At 44.2% G+C, this 12,357-nt stretch overlaps 1 long non-coding RNA gene across 1 annotated transcript; it reads left to right on the plus strand.

The window, feature by feature from the left end:
• Positions 1 to 397: 397 nt before the first annotated feature.
• Positions 398 to 10,665, plus strand: LOC149327114 (uncharacterized). Its single transcript, XR_016286062.1, has 3 exons — positions 398 to 699; positions 2,196 to 2,251; positions 10,214 to 10,665. It is a non-coding gene; the product is annotated as an uncharacterized LOC149327114 (long non-coding RNA).
• Positions 10,666 to 12,357: the final 1,692 nt, after the last annotated feature.

Raw genomic sequence — 12,357 nt, forward strand, 5'->3', positions numbered from 1 at the left:
GCAGCGACACTACTTCTTTGTTGATCATAAACTCGTGATACCGAACCAGTGGGGCAAAATGCCTCTCGCAGACACGTACATGCTTGGAGTCGAAGCTAAATCCACCGCTTTCCTGTCGGGGTATCACCCGCTTCCATATTTCATGCTGCTCGGCGTCGCTCGGCAGACAGAACAGCGAGGCCTTTTCCTGCGTACCTCCGTAGCCGGAGCGGCAACCCGTCACGCAGCAAGTATTCGGCATCACAGGCTTGCACGTCACGTGCACTGTACTTATTTTGTAAACGAAGGCAGAGTGACAAGAGAAAATAGTTGCTGCCGCATTGCCGGAGTCCCATTCTACCCGTAGACTCGACCTGAACATCGAGAGAGCAAACTCCGCAGAACTGCGCATGCGCGCCCAGAGAGCAGGTGGAAAGGAGGACGGTTGGCGGATGTGACGCCGGAGGGTTTTTCGCTTTTCTGTTTTTGCGGCATGTAACTCTCAAACCCAGACGCCTAAAATTATGCCGAGGCCGAGGATGGCGCGCGTTTCAGAGAACGGGCGAACTCGTGCATGCTCCAGCGCCTCGTTGCGCTATCTGCGCTTTCGTTTCTCTCTCGTGAATCGGCCCGATGCTGTTTTGGTAGATGCGAGCTCGGTGAATTTTGCTCTCAGTTCATGGTTTAGGCAGCCCTACCTTCAACCTTTTCCAGACTGAGGTGAGTGCTGTCAAAGTAATTCATTGTGCACGCGCGATGCTGTTTCGTACTTGCCCGCCAACCAGATAAAAAGTGTTCGTCGTCGCTCTGTCACCGCCTTGTGGCTTGTTGAAAGAGCTGCTGCACGACTGCGCAAGTATGTGACGGTCTCGATTATTAATGCAGCGTCTTCTGACGTAAATTTCGCGACATCGTGTGGGTGAAGGCGCGCGAGGAGACCGCGGAGTGGCGTCGATGAGGTCGTTTTTTCGCGCTTGAAAGGACTGTTGCATGTTTGCTACTGTGCACCTATCGATAGTCGGTTGCCTCTAACGAAGGTTTGTCTTTATCAAGATTCATCTCCTTCGCTCATGGCCTCTGTACAATTTGGCCGCAGCTGTTATTTCTGTGTGTGCCAGCGTAAACGCGCTGGACTGTGGGATTTTACTGCCTTCCTCGCAGCTTCAGCAGATGGGGTACGTGACTTGCACTATGAAAGCGTCGGGATTCCCGACAGGTAGGTGGCGTTTATCTGTGCGGACCAGTTGTATGTTTTCCTTCCTTTTTCACGCGGTGCTGCAATGCAGGAGATCAGCTTCTTTGTGATACTTCCGAAGAGCGAAAGAAGGGGTTGCTGGCCAGCGGGGAGCCTAAGTTTAAATATGAGCTGGCTCAGTGTGAAAAAAAACTGGCGTACCTCGGAGTGCCACGAACCTTCTGTACAGCATGAGACTGCAGCAATGCATTCATTGTGCTTATCCGCTCAGGCCCGTCACTGCCAAGTAACTCGTGTAAGGCGACGGATGCCGCAAGGAATACGTGACTTCATTAGCCTTCAGCTAGCACTAGGTCGATGCCCATGGAAATATTTATCGTTTTACAACCGAAATAACTGCATTGGCATAATTCTTTGAGTTTGTTTAAACATTTGGGATGCCTGTCCCTACCATAGTTTCCCAACACTTGTTCTGTGTGCTCCAATGCATTCGAGGAAGCTATGGGAAAGATTTCCAGAAAAAAATTAATGCATTCATAAGTAACAGGCAGTGCGTGCCTTTAAGCCGCTGCCAAGGGCACTGAGAGGGTATTCAGACAAACCAAAGATGACGCTGAGCCAGCATGTCCTTCGGAGGAGAGCTAGCGGCCGCTGTGTGGACTTCACGTGGCTGTCAAGGGACAAGGCAGCAGCTGCTATAACCACTTTCCAGAACAGTTCATCCATGCAAGCAGCATATGCAGCATTTACCGTATCAGTGAATCCACTACACTGTTTCGTTTGTTGTAATTAATTGTCTTGGGAATGCACATCTAGTGCATTTACGAAACAATTAATTCATGTGTGTATCAACCAGCAGCTACCAATGTCGTTGCTTTGTTTTTCTGCTGCAGCAGGAGCCCTCACTTGCTTTACTCAATTCTGGGAGTGAGTTTGTTGAATTCATCTGTGCAAACTGGCCGTGTTTGTAGCATTACTCTGATCTGCAGCTTCTGCAGCGTGCGCCTTTGTTTATTTGCAGATCCTTCCACCAGCTGGATTCTACCTTGACCTCATTACCACAGTGAGCCGAGATTGGTATGGCGTAATGCATACTTTCGCTGTTTCCACAGGTTCAGAGCATGCTCCTGGTCAAGTTTTAAAAAGTTTGAATTTTTGAAAGCATGCCCGCAATGTATTTACTTTTATTTACTTTTATTGCCATGCTTACCGAGACCTGGCTAAGCAATGAAATATTTGACAGTGAATTTATACCTAAAGATTATAAGGTTTTTCGTAGTGACCGTGACAGAAGAGGTGGAGGAGTGGCAATTTTAATGAAATCATCATTGCAACTTTTCAGGATGCCTGATGCTCAAGGCATTGAAGCCATATTTTGCAAAACATACATCAACAGGGTTCTTTGTTCTTGGTGTTTTTTACAGGCCTCCCAACTCTTCTGTTGCGGTCTTGGAAAACTTAAGAGCATATTTACAATGCCATGTAAAAAGAGATGATAGACTAATACTGGCTGGTGATTTCAACTTGCCTAATATTGACTGGCACACCTTTTCATCATTCTCTGCCCATAATGCTGATACTGTAATGCTCGACATTGTGTTCACATTTGACCTGCTGCAAGTAGTAAATAATTTTACGAGAATGCAAGGAGCCGCGGGATCAATTCTAGATCTATTTTTTGTCAGTGGTGCCATCCGTAATTTGGTAGCCTGTGAAGTCACAAACGGAATATCCGATCACAAAGCTGTGCTGCTGAGCTTGTCAAATGTGTACCCAGATCGTCAAACTAGCGTGCAATTTTTTCCCAATTTTTCGCGTGCAGAAGACGAATCTATTCTGGACATGCTTGATTCATGTTATGAGAATTTTAGGAATAGCACTGATAGTGTGAATGACCTATGGCTTACTTTTAAAATGATCGTCGCCCGTTTCGTTCCCAAAATTGCAAAAAAGTCTGTGTACCGCAATCCTTGGATTTCTCGGGAGACGTTACGCTTGCAGCAAAGGCTTAAAAGGTTAAAAAAGAAATCAAGCAGGAATTCATCATTAAAACCAATTGTGGAAGCAATTTCAGAGGAACTTAAGCAGAAAATAATTTGCGACAAAGAAAAGTATTACGGAACGCTCCTGCCCTCGTTCATTAAAACGTCTCCCGAGAGATTCTGGCGCCAAATCACGCCCAAATCTTCTTCCACGAACGAATTCATAGTAGACGGCAAATGTGTGCGTGATGAGGCTGTTGTTTGTTCTGCGTTCAACAAATTTTTTCAGTCAGTATTCACAGAGGATAATGGATGCCTGCCCAACTTTTCTGCAGCACTCCCTGCCATATCTGATGTTGTAATTTCAGAGACTGGTGTTTGTAACTTGCTTTTGAACCTTGATGTCAAAAAATCAGCAGGTCCCGATAACATACCAAACACTTTTTTGAAGCGCTATGCGGAGTGGTGCGCAAAGTACTTGACAGTAATATTCAACAGATCTTTACATGACGGATCTTTACCGGATGACTGGAGGACAGCCGCGATTAAACCTCTGCACAAAACCGGAAAAAAAGCACACATCGAGAATTACCGACCCATATCTCTAACTTCCACATCATGTAAAATTTTAGAACATATAATTCATAAACATATATTAGGTTTCTTGGAACAGCACAAAGTACTTACCGATTTTCAGCATGGTTTCAGGCGTGGGTTTTCCACAAGTACACAGTTAGTTGAAACTGTGCATGACTTTGCTCAGTCGATTAACCAGGGAAAACAAACAGACGCAATATTCATGGATTTCCGTAAAGCATTCGATAAGGTGTCACATAACAAACTAATTCATAAATTAAGTTATTACATTAAAAATGACAGGATACTTGCATGGATTAAAGCTTATCTCTCGAACAGATGTCAGTTCGTCACTCTGAACAATATTTCTTCTAGCAGTGTCCGGGTTATGTCTGGCGTCCCCCAGGGATCTGTTTTGGGACCACTCTTATTTCTTTTGTTTATTAATGACATTGTGGCAGATCTTTCAGTTCGCGTGAGGCTGTACGCGGATGACTGTATCCTTTATCAAGTGGTGTCTTCAGTTGACGACCAGGTGCGTCTAAATAATGACCTAGCGAAAGTGGTTGCATGGTGCAACAAATGGCAGATGTGCATTAATTTTGAAAAAACCGTGTTCATGAAAATTACAAACAAGAAAATGCCTCTTCATTATGTGTACGGTACTAACAGCATATCATTATTAGAAGTGACAGAGTATAAATATTTGGGCCTATGGATTACTAACAACCTTTCGTGGTCAAAACACATAGACGCTGTAGTAGCAAACTCAATGCGGAAGCTATTTTTCTTGAGGCGCTCCCTAATGTCATCCCCATCTAGTGTTCGTCTATTGGCCTACAATTCTCTCATCCGTCCATTACTAGAATATGCCGTAATCATTTGGGACCCTTTCACGTTAACAAACATTCAGAAATTAGAGCGAATACAGCATAAAGTGGCTAGATTTGTTTTTAACTCATATGGCCGTGCATCTATAAGTGAGCTCGTGAGGCGAAGTGGGTTACCCCCCGTCACTGAGCGCAATCGTGTTTGTCGACTAAAGTTTTTTTTCCAGCTTATAAAAGGACATTATAAAGTTGATACCTCTAATTATTTTTCTTACTCCTCAGGTTATAACACGAGACAAAGGCATGCACTAACAATCACCCCTTTGAACGCGCGAAATAACTGCTTTAAATATTCTTTTTTTCCGAGGACAATTACTGATTGGAATAAACTTAATAGCGAGACTGTTAATCAAAATTCTTTACTTCTGTTTGAAAAGTGCCTGTAAATGTTGTGAATTTGTGTGTGTTTATATGCTTGTATTTTGTTTTGTCCCACCCTGCTATGATCTGTACAAGATCGCAGTATCTATAAATAAAATAAATAAAAATAATTGTGGAGTGTGTATTTTGGCACCGCCGCCGCGGTGGCTCAGCGGTTACGGTGCTCGGCTGCTGTCCCGAAAAACGCGGGTTCGATCCCGGCCGCGGCGGCTAGAATTTCTTTGGAGGAGAAATTCTAGAGGCCCGTGTACTGTGCGATGTCAGTGCACGTTAAAGAACCCCAGGTGGTCCAAATTTCCGGAGCCCTCCACTACGGCGTCTCTCATAGCCTGAGTCGCTTTGGGACGTTAAACCCCAGAAACCAAAACCTGTATTTTGGCACCTCTGCATTTTAGGGTACGGTGTTGTTTGGAAAGTTGTTCGGAGCACTTTCGGCTACGTGATTTGCAGAGAGAGAAGTTGGGGAAACACAAATGCACCTATGTAGTTTGCCTACGGAATGAAAGCAGCAGATTTAGATCTGTACAAGTCTGTACTAGATTCATAAGCAGACAGTGTGCCATATAGAACAAGCTATACACAGCCTGTTGTACATATATAACAGCTATTGTTCTGTGGGAGCACCCTTTATGTGAAGCTGCTGTGGTGGCTCAGTGATTATTTTGCTCTGCTGCTGACCTGAAAGATGCGGGTTTCCTAATGCCTAAAATTCCTAAAAAAAAAGTCTTGTGTGGAAGCACTGTGCGATGTCAGTGCACATTAAAGAACCCCAGTTGGTCGAAATTTCCGGAGCCCTTCACTATGGCGTCTCTCACAGCCTGAGTTGCTTTAGGACGTTAAACCCTCATAAACCATAAACCTTCATGTGCGGTGGTGTCCAAAACATAGCTTTGTTGAAGGTAACTTGGCATGTAATAGGCCACAGCTTCTTGCAATCACTTGAGAGCGTCTGTTGCAACTTGTATGAGGCAACATGCCCCCAGATCTGTCGCCGTGTATAGCAGTTGCTTGGGTATACTAGAATTCAAGACAACCCTTCGTCTGGTTGCCTTTGAGTCAGGTGCCCAAGTGGTTCAAAGTTGAAACTCTTAATGGACTACAGACACCTATTTTCAGTTGCGTGTTTTCTTCTTGCAAATGACGCATTGGACAGTGAACTTATGAATCACCACTTGCTTTTGCCTGCAACTGCTAAATAATTTATAACTGAATTTCTTATTTCATGTTGTTCTTGTTTCAGTTTTATCAACCGAACAATGGCAGTGACATGTAGTTGGCCTTTAGGTTGCGTCAGCAGGAAGAAACTTCACTATACATGCTTTTACGTAGGTTTGATTCACTACAACATTTAAACCAGCCTGCTTCTAGAAATGGAATGGCAACAGAGACGTATCAGCAGTTGTATTGCCGTTTTTATCGTGTCTCATGTGACCTAGATACCAACTACACATCACAGCCATCGTTCAGTTGATGAAACCGAAACAACATCAAGAAGAAATATAATTCTAAATTATTTACCGGCCATAGGCAAATATCGCACGGTGGTACATGTATATTAATGTCTAATGCATCATTTGAAAGAAAACACGAAGCAAAAATTTGGTGTCTGTACTATTTTAGGCACCCTGTGAAATACTCTTGTGGAAGTGCTACAGAGAGGAAAGGAAAGCCCACTGCATTGACAGCATTTTTGCTGTTTTCCTTCATGCGTTTTATCACCTGAAGAGTTTTTCTGTAGGTAATGTGCAAACACAAAGAATTGAAACTTCTGTTTCTTCAAGTGAGGACTAAATTTATCTTAATATCTAATATTTTATTATTGTATTATTAGTGCACGATTTATATTGATGATTCTTCTTCCAAAACTTCAGGGCCTTATTTAGCTCTCTTAGGTTGTTGTGCCATTCTTTAAATCTCTAGAGCTGGTTAACTGCTTCATGTTTTTGTGCTTTCTGTTGTAGTATTTCTGCTCTGTTAGCAAGAAAGATTAATCTCCAGCAAAGTGCGCCCTCCCAAACAGAGTGGTGACATGCTCGGTTTATTAATACCCCTCCGTCTATTCGTTATACTCCTGTGTACATGTAGGTCTTTGAGGAACTGAAGTTTTTGTGCATAGGTGAGTATATATAGTTTGGAATTGAGATTTGAACTTACAGTTGTAAACCACAATTCTCAATTTCGCAGTACATGCACCATGACATGGTGCACCATGACATGGTGCATGTACTCGTGTGGGAAAAAGTAACACACCTGTCCCCTTTGTTTCAAACTGCATTTGATTTCCACTCTTTGGAGTGCAACTTTATTAAATCAAGCTTTGACTATAGAATGACAGCAGCAGCTTTGTTAGCCGGGCCACCATCAATGCAGACAACAGTACCGTCGATACACCCAGCTCTGTATGGCATTTGCGAGTGCACCATAAGCACAGTTAGAGTAGTTCTAGGCAGTGGTGGCGGCAACGAAGGCAGCACACTATTGGAGAGATCAGTTGCCAGTGCTAATCAGTGGCAGTCGTGGAAGTAAGCCAGAATCTTGAGCTTCTTTCAGCAGCAGTCCTAGTGGGCAGGTCGGTGCAGGCATAAGTCATGAGCAGGAACAGGGCAGTCTGAAGTCCATAGTCACCACTCATGGGGAATGCTGGGAGAGAAGAAGGTATCTGGGTTCACAGACATACTTTGGTGAGGAGTAGCTCAGCTGCAAAAGAGCAATGTCATTAGAGGGCAGGGACTGCGGAACTTTTTTGGGGGGTTGGGGGGCAGGACTTGGAGTTTGTTCAGTTATTTGTTTATTTATTCCATGTTTTACTAAAATGATTATTGAATTTTATTTACTTTTTGTTTTTACTCTTATATTTTACTGCTCAAAAATATATTTGTTATTGCATGTAAAACTTAAATTGAAATCGGCAGCTTTATAACCTTTTCCAACCTAGCGACCACTACACTGGACATCAGAAAAAAAAGCAATGAAAAAAATCAAACAAAGCTAAATCAGAACCAAAACCATTTCGATGGCTTCTGGAAGAGACGAAGAATATCTCCATCATGATAGTTCCTCTCTTGGCCGCATCTTTTTAGGAGGGCAGCTTCCACGAGCAGACCGCCACGCGCGACGTGCTCAAGCAAACAATTTCTTTTAAAGTTTCCTCTTCATCCAATTCAAATATATAAATTCTAGCAAGTGAATCAAATTTCATTTGAAACAATGTGGTTAAAAGTTTGCCCTAGTTGTGAGTAGTTTTTTCGCAATGTGATAATATTTTTATCTCCAATGTACTGGTCACTACGATTTAATTGTTCGTATTGTTCTAATCCGTGCGCAAGCAGGTTACATTTGATTTTCAATATTGTTTGGTGCCAAAATTAAATAACTCCCACTATCGTTCGAGAAACACCCTGATGTGGATTTGTCGTCCAAGTAATATGCTTCTGAGCACCATTCGGTTGTTTTATTTGTAGGAAAGACTCTTCCTAATGAGGATATTCAGGAAATTTTGTTTGGAGACTACTCAAACCTTGATGTCAATTCGTACTCAGGCGGCAAAGCGGAAAAATTCCAACCACAGTCTGTGCTTCATAGTGAAGAAAGTAGCTACAATTCTTAAAGTGCAGATGAAAATGTGCTACTCCTAGGGCAACAAATAAATCCCAGTGTTCAGTATACTCTACATGGTTCTCCCTTGAAAACCGCTGTACTTACTGCCCTCGTAATTTGTTTACAAGCTTTTTAATAGCTTCTTAACGAGATAAAACCACCACAAATTTTTGTGCTCGCCACAAAAATTCGGGATGAAAAGGGATAAAGATGTAGATGCAAGGAGTGATCAACTGCATTCAGAAAGTTTGCGCATAGTCTGTGTGAGTTCTGCAGATCACATTCATGAACAGGGGTCAGTAAATCAACTAGTACTGTAGCGATGTGATTGGTTGAGGATACTCGGATGAAATGCTTTATGACTGCCTATAAAGCAACTAGCTGAGCCGCGCTGTGCTTTACATTAATAATGTCCTAAATCTGAATGTCAGAAATCTCATCTGGGTACATATATTAAGTTAGTCCTTAAGGTGTATTACAGTATATTTAAGAAAGTGATGAATACATGCATGATACAGTAAAATACAGTGAACATTCCAGTAACTTGCATAAACATTTCTTTCATAACAGCTATATATGAAAATCAAACTTTATTTGGCTGTTAGCACTCCCCTTCCCCCCCTTATATGAATGTGCCAGTCATGCCAAAATTAAATTTATTCATTCATTTACTTGGCCGTCATGTTCAACAATGGGAAATGGGCACTTGCTGCTGGAGGAGTAAGGTAGAAATTGAAAGCTCCACCTTAAGGGTATGACGCGATGAGTTGAACGTAGTGGGTTCTTTCCCATAAATGCAGAACATCATTCTCTACTTCACACTCATAGATCCCCGGAAGTTTTCATACGACTCCTGGCGCAGTGGTGCAGTGGTTAAGCGATGCACCACTGCTCTGCGATGGCAGGTGCTGTCACCGGTGGGACTTGAGCGACAAAGGTTGCTCTTCCCGACAGACCAATCATTAATTTAACTGCCACCCGCCACGGTCACCAGAAAATCCGGTGTTAGCTTCGGCATTGTGAGCGAAAAACCGCGTGCATGGCTCGGGCAGGTGGTGCCCATAGAGCAACCTAGGAGGCAGGTGGGCCATCTTGGTCACGTGACATTGAGGCGTCATCACAACCTGCCCACCGGATTGTGAGCAAACTGCCCACCACGGCAGGTGGCAGTTAAATTAATGATTGGTCGCTCGGGAAGAGCAACATGGGGCTCACCACTGGGAGTACCTGTCATCGCAGGGCGCAGTGGTTCATCGCTTAACTGCTGCACCACTGCTCCAGTAGGGGCATGAGAAGTCCCAGGAGACCAATAACGCTATCGTGTCATACCCTTAGGGCCGAGATTAAGTGTCCCTTCCAATTTTTCTTATTCTAGGTCGTGGTCTAAATCTGCAATTCCTTCCGTTTCAGTTGCTATAATTTTTTATCAACTGCATAAAAACCTGCATACTTTAATTGTGGCGGTGCGGTCAGTGCAATTGCTTCATCCACTACGCATTTCACTGTGCTAAGCAAAAACTTATTCAAGTTGTCAGGAAGCATGGGTAACCACAAGGGGAAAGTTGCACTTCTACTGACAGGGCAGCTGTGGTGGTTCTTTTGTGTGCTTGCAGGTCCAGATCAGCTTCTTCAAGCCCTTGTGCTGCACTGACAGCATCCAAGCAAGTTGTATTCCTTCGGTCAAGGAGGATGTTGTTTTCTGAAAATGTTCTGCGAGGACTACAGCAATGCATCGATTGCTCCAATGATGACATACTGCGTGCAGCATGAGAAACCAAATGGCAATAGAAAGAGCACATACACATACCAGCACTGCCTCACAAGTTCAGGCTGCAGATATTATTTTGTCACAGCTACAAGACAGTGCTGGCACGCATATGTGTTTGTTCTATTGCTGTCTAATTTCTCACACTGTGCACAGTTTTATGTGCTGCCTCCAACTAGCCCAGCTTGCATTGCAACCTACATTCACGGCTGATAGGAGACTGTGCATGCAAGCTGCTGTTTACAGAAGTGGTATACAGGGTGCTCCGTATTTATCAGTCGGGGTTGTAAAAAAATTCTCCTGCGCAAACTACTTACCTGTCTGGACTTGAGCACTGGCCATAACGCAGCTTATTATAGTCTGCGTTTTTCAATAATTGGTTTAAACATCAGAACTTGCTTGAATTGTCCGGAAACGGCTAAAAACTACACTCGTCTGCACGGAGAATTTTCGTCTAGGTAAGCGGAGCAGCATATTTGACAGGCTGTGCCAACTGGGGTACTGCGCGACCTACCCCAGCTCCGAGCAGGGATATTGTTTGCCTCGCAGTTCACCAGATGGCAAAGCCTCTCAAACCGGCTATCCCGTTCGCCTCCATGAAAATTCCGCGCGCAGACGACTCCAGTCCTTCACCGATTCTTGGCAGTCCAGGCAAGTTCCGGCGTTAAAGTATTTATCGGAAAACACAGATATCATAAGCTACCCTGTGGTCTGTGCTTTAGCAGAAATAGACCAGTGGTTTGCGCAAGATAATTTTTTTACAACCCTGACTGATAAATATGGAGCACCCTGTACATGGTGCCTGTACCATGCAGTGAATGCACTGGCAAAAAGTACTGCAAAAAGCGATCTACATTACGATGGTCATTTTTCTTTCCACGATTTCATTCCAGAGTGAAACAGTTATATTTTACTTCTGTTTTCGGAAAAAAAGGACACACAAACACGTACAAAAAAAAACGCAGTGGCTCAGTGGTTATGGTGCTTGGTACCTAACCCGAAAGACGTGGGTTCAATCCTAGCTGTGGCAGTTCCATTTCAATGGAGGCGAGATGCTGGAGTCCTGTGTACTGTGCGATGTGTCAGTGCATGTTAAAAGACCCCGGGTGGTTAAACCCACAGCCCTTCCTCCACTATGGCATCCCTCATAGCCCGAGTCGCTTTGGAACGTTAACCCAATAAACCAGACCAAACCTGTTCTTGCAAAATGTGCTTCTAGTTCATCACTCTGATGCTTTTTGCTCTCATTCGGAACATAACACTGCACAGTGCTGTGACCGACAAGAAAAATGAACTGTAGTTGATCTCCCGCTCTTGGCTTCCACTTACCAAATCCTGGCAAATCCTGCGGCTGATAGCAAGGGCCTTGACGAGTCGGAGAGTGCTGCTTCACGCATGCCTTTTCCGTGCCCCACTATTCGGCGGATCATGCGGGTGACATTGAGACCTGAGGTGCGGAGTGTCTACAGGGTGTGGGTGGGTTTTCCATCATGTTGAACCCAGAGGCCAAGGACCCGGATAAGCGGGGCATTTCTCAATTAGATGGTCATGGCTTCGGAGGCAGATAGAGCCAGGTGACTTGTAGCGGGGTCCGTGTGTTTTAATCACTTCAGTTTTTTCCAGGGCTTGTTGCGTGCCACTGCTGGTGAAGAAATCCTCAACGGTTAGGATGGCTTTTTGAAGAGCCTCTTTCTTGGCTGCGAGGAAGCCCCGTGTAGACCTTGAGGAAATATTGTCTGCATACGTGGTGTAGCTGAGGTCCTGTTGAGCTGCTAGTTGGTGGGCCAAGGGGGCCGTAGCAGTATTAAAAAGGAGTGGGGAGAGGACAGCTCCTTGCAAGGTGCCCTTATTATGAGTGTCGAAGGGTTGGGATCACATAGTGCCTATGCCGATTGTGGCGGTGCGGTTGGAGAGGAAGGTGGTGATGTACTGATAGATGCGGGTGCTGTAGTCGATATGATTGAGGTTGTTCAGGATGGCTGTGTGGGTGAT

The sequence above is a fragment of the Amblyomma mixtum genome, chromosome 10, assembly GCF_055824585.1.
Source record: "Amblyomma mixtum isolate Tamu chromosome 10, ASM5582458v1, whole genome shotgun sequence".
NCBI lineage: Eukaryota > Metazoa > Arthropoda > Arachnida > Ixodida > Ixodidae > Amblyomma > Amblyomma mixtum.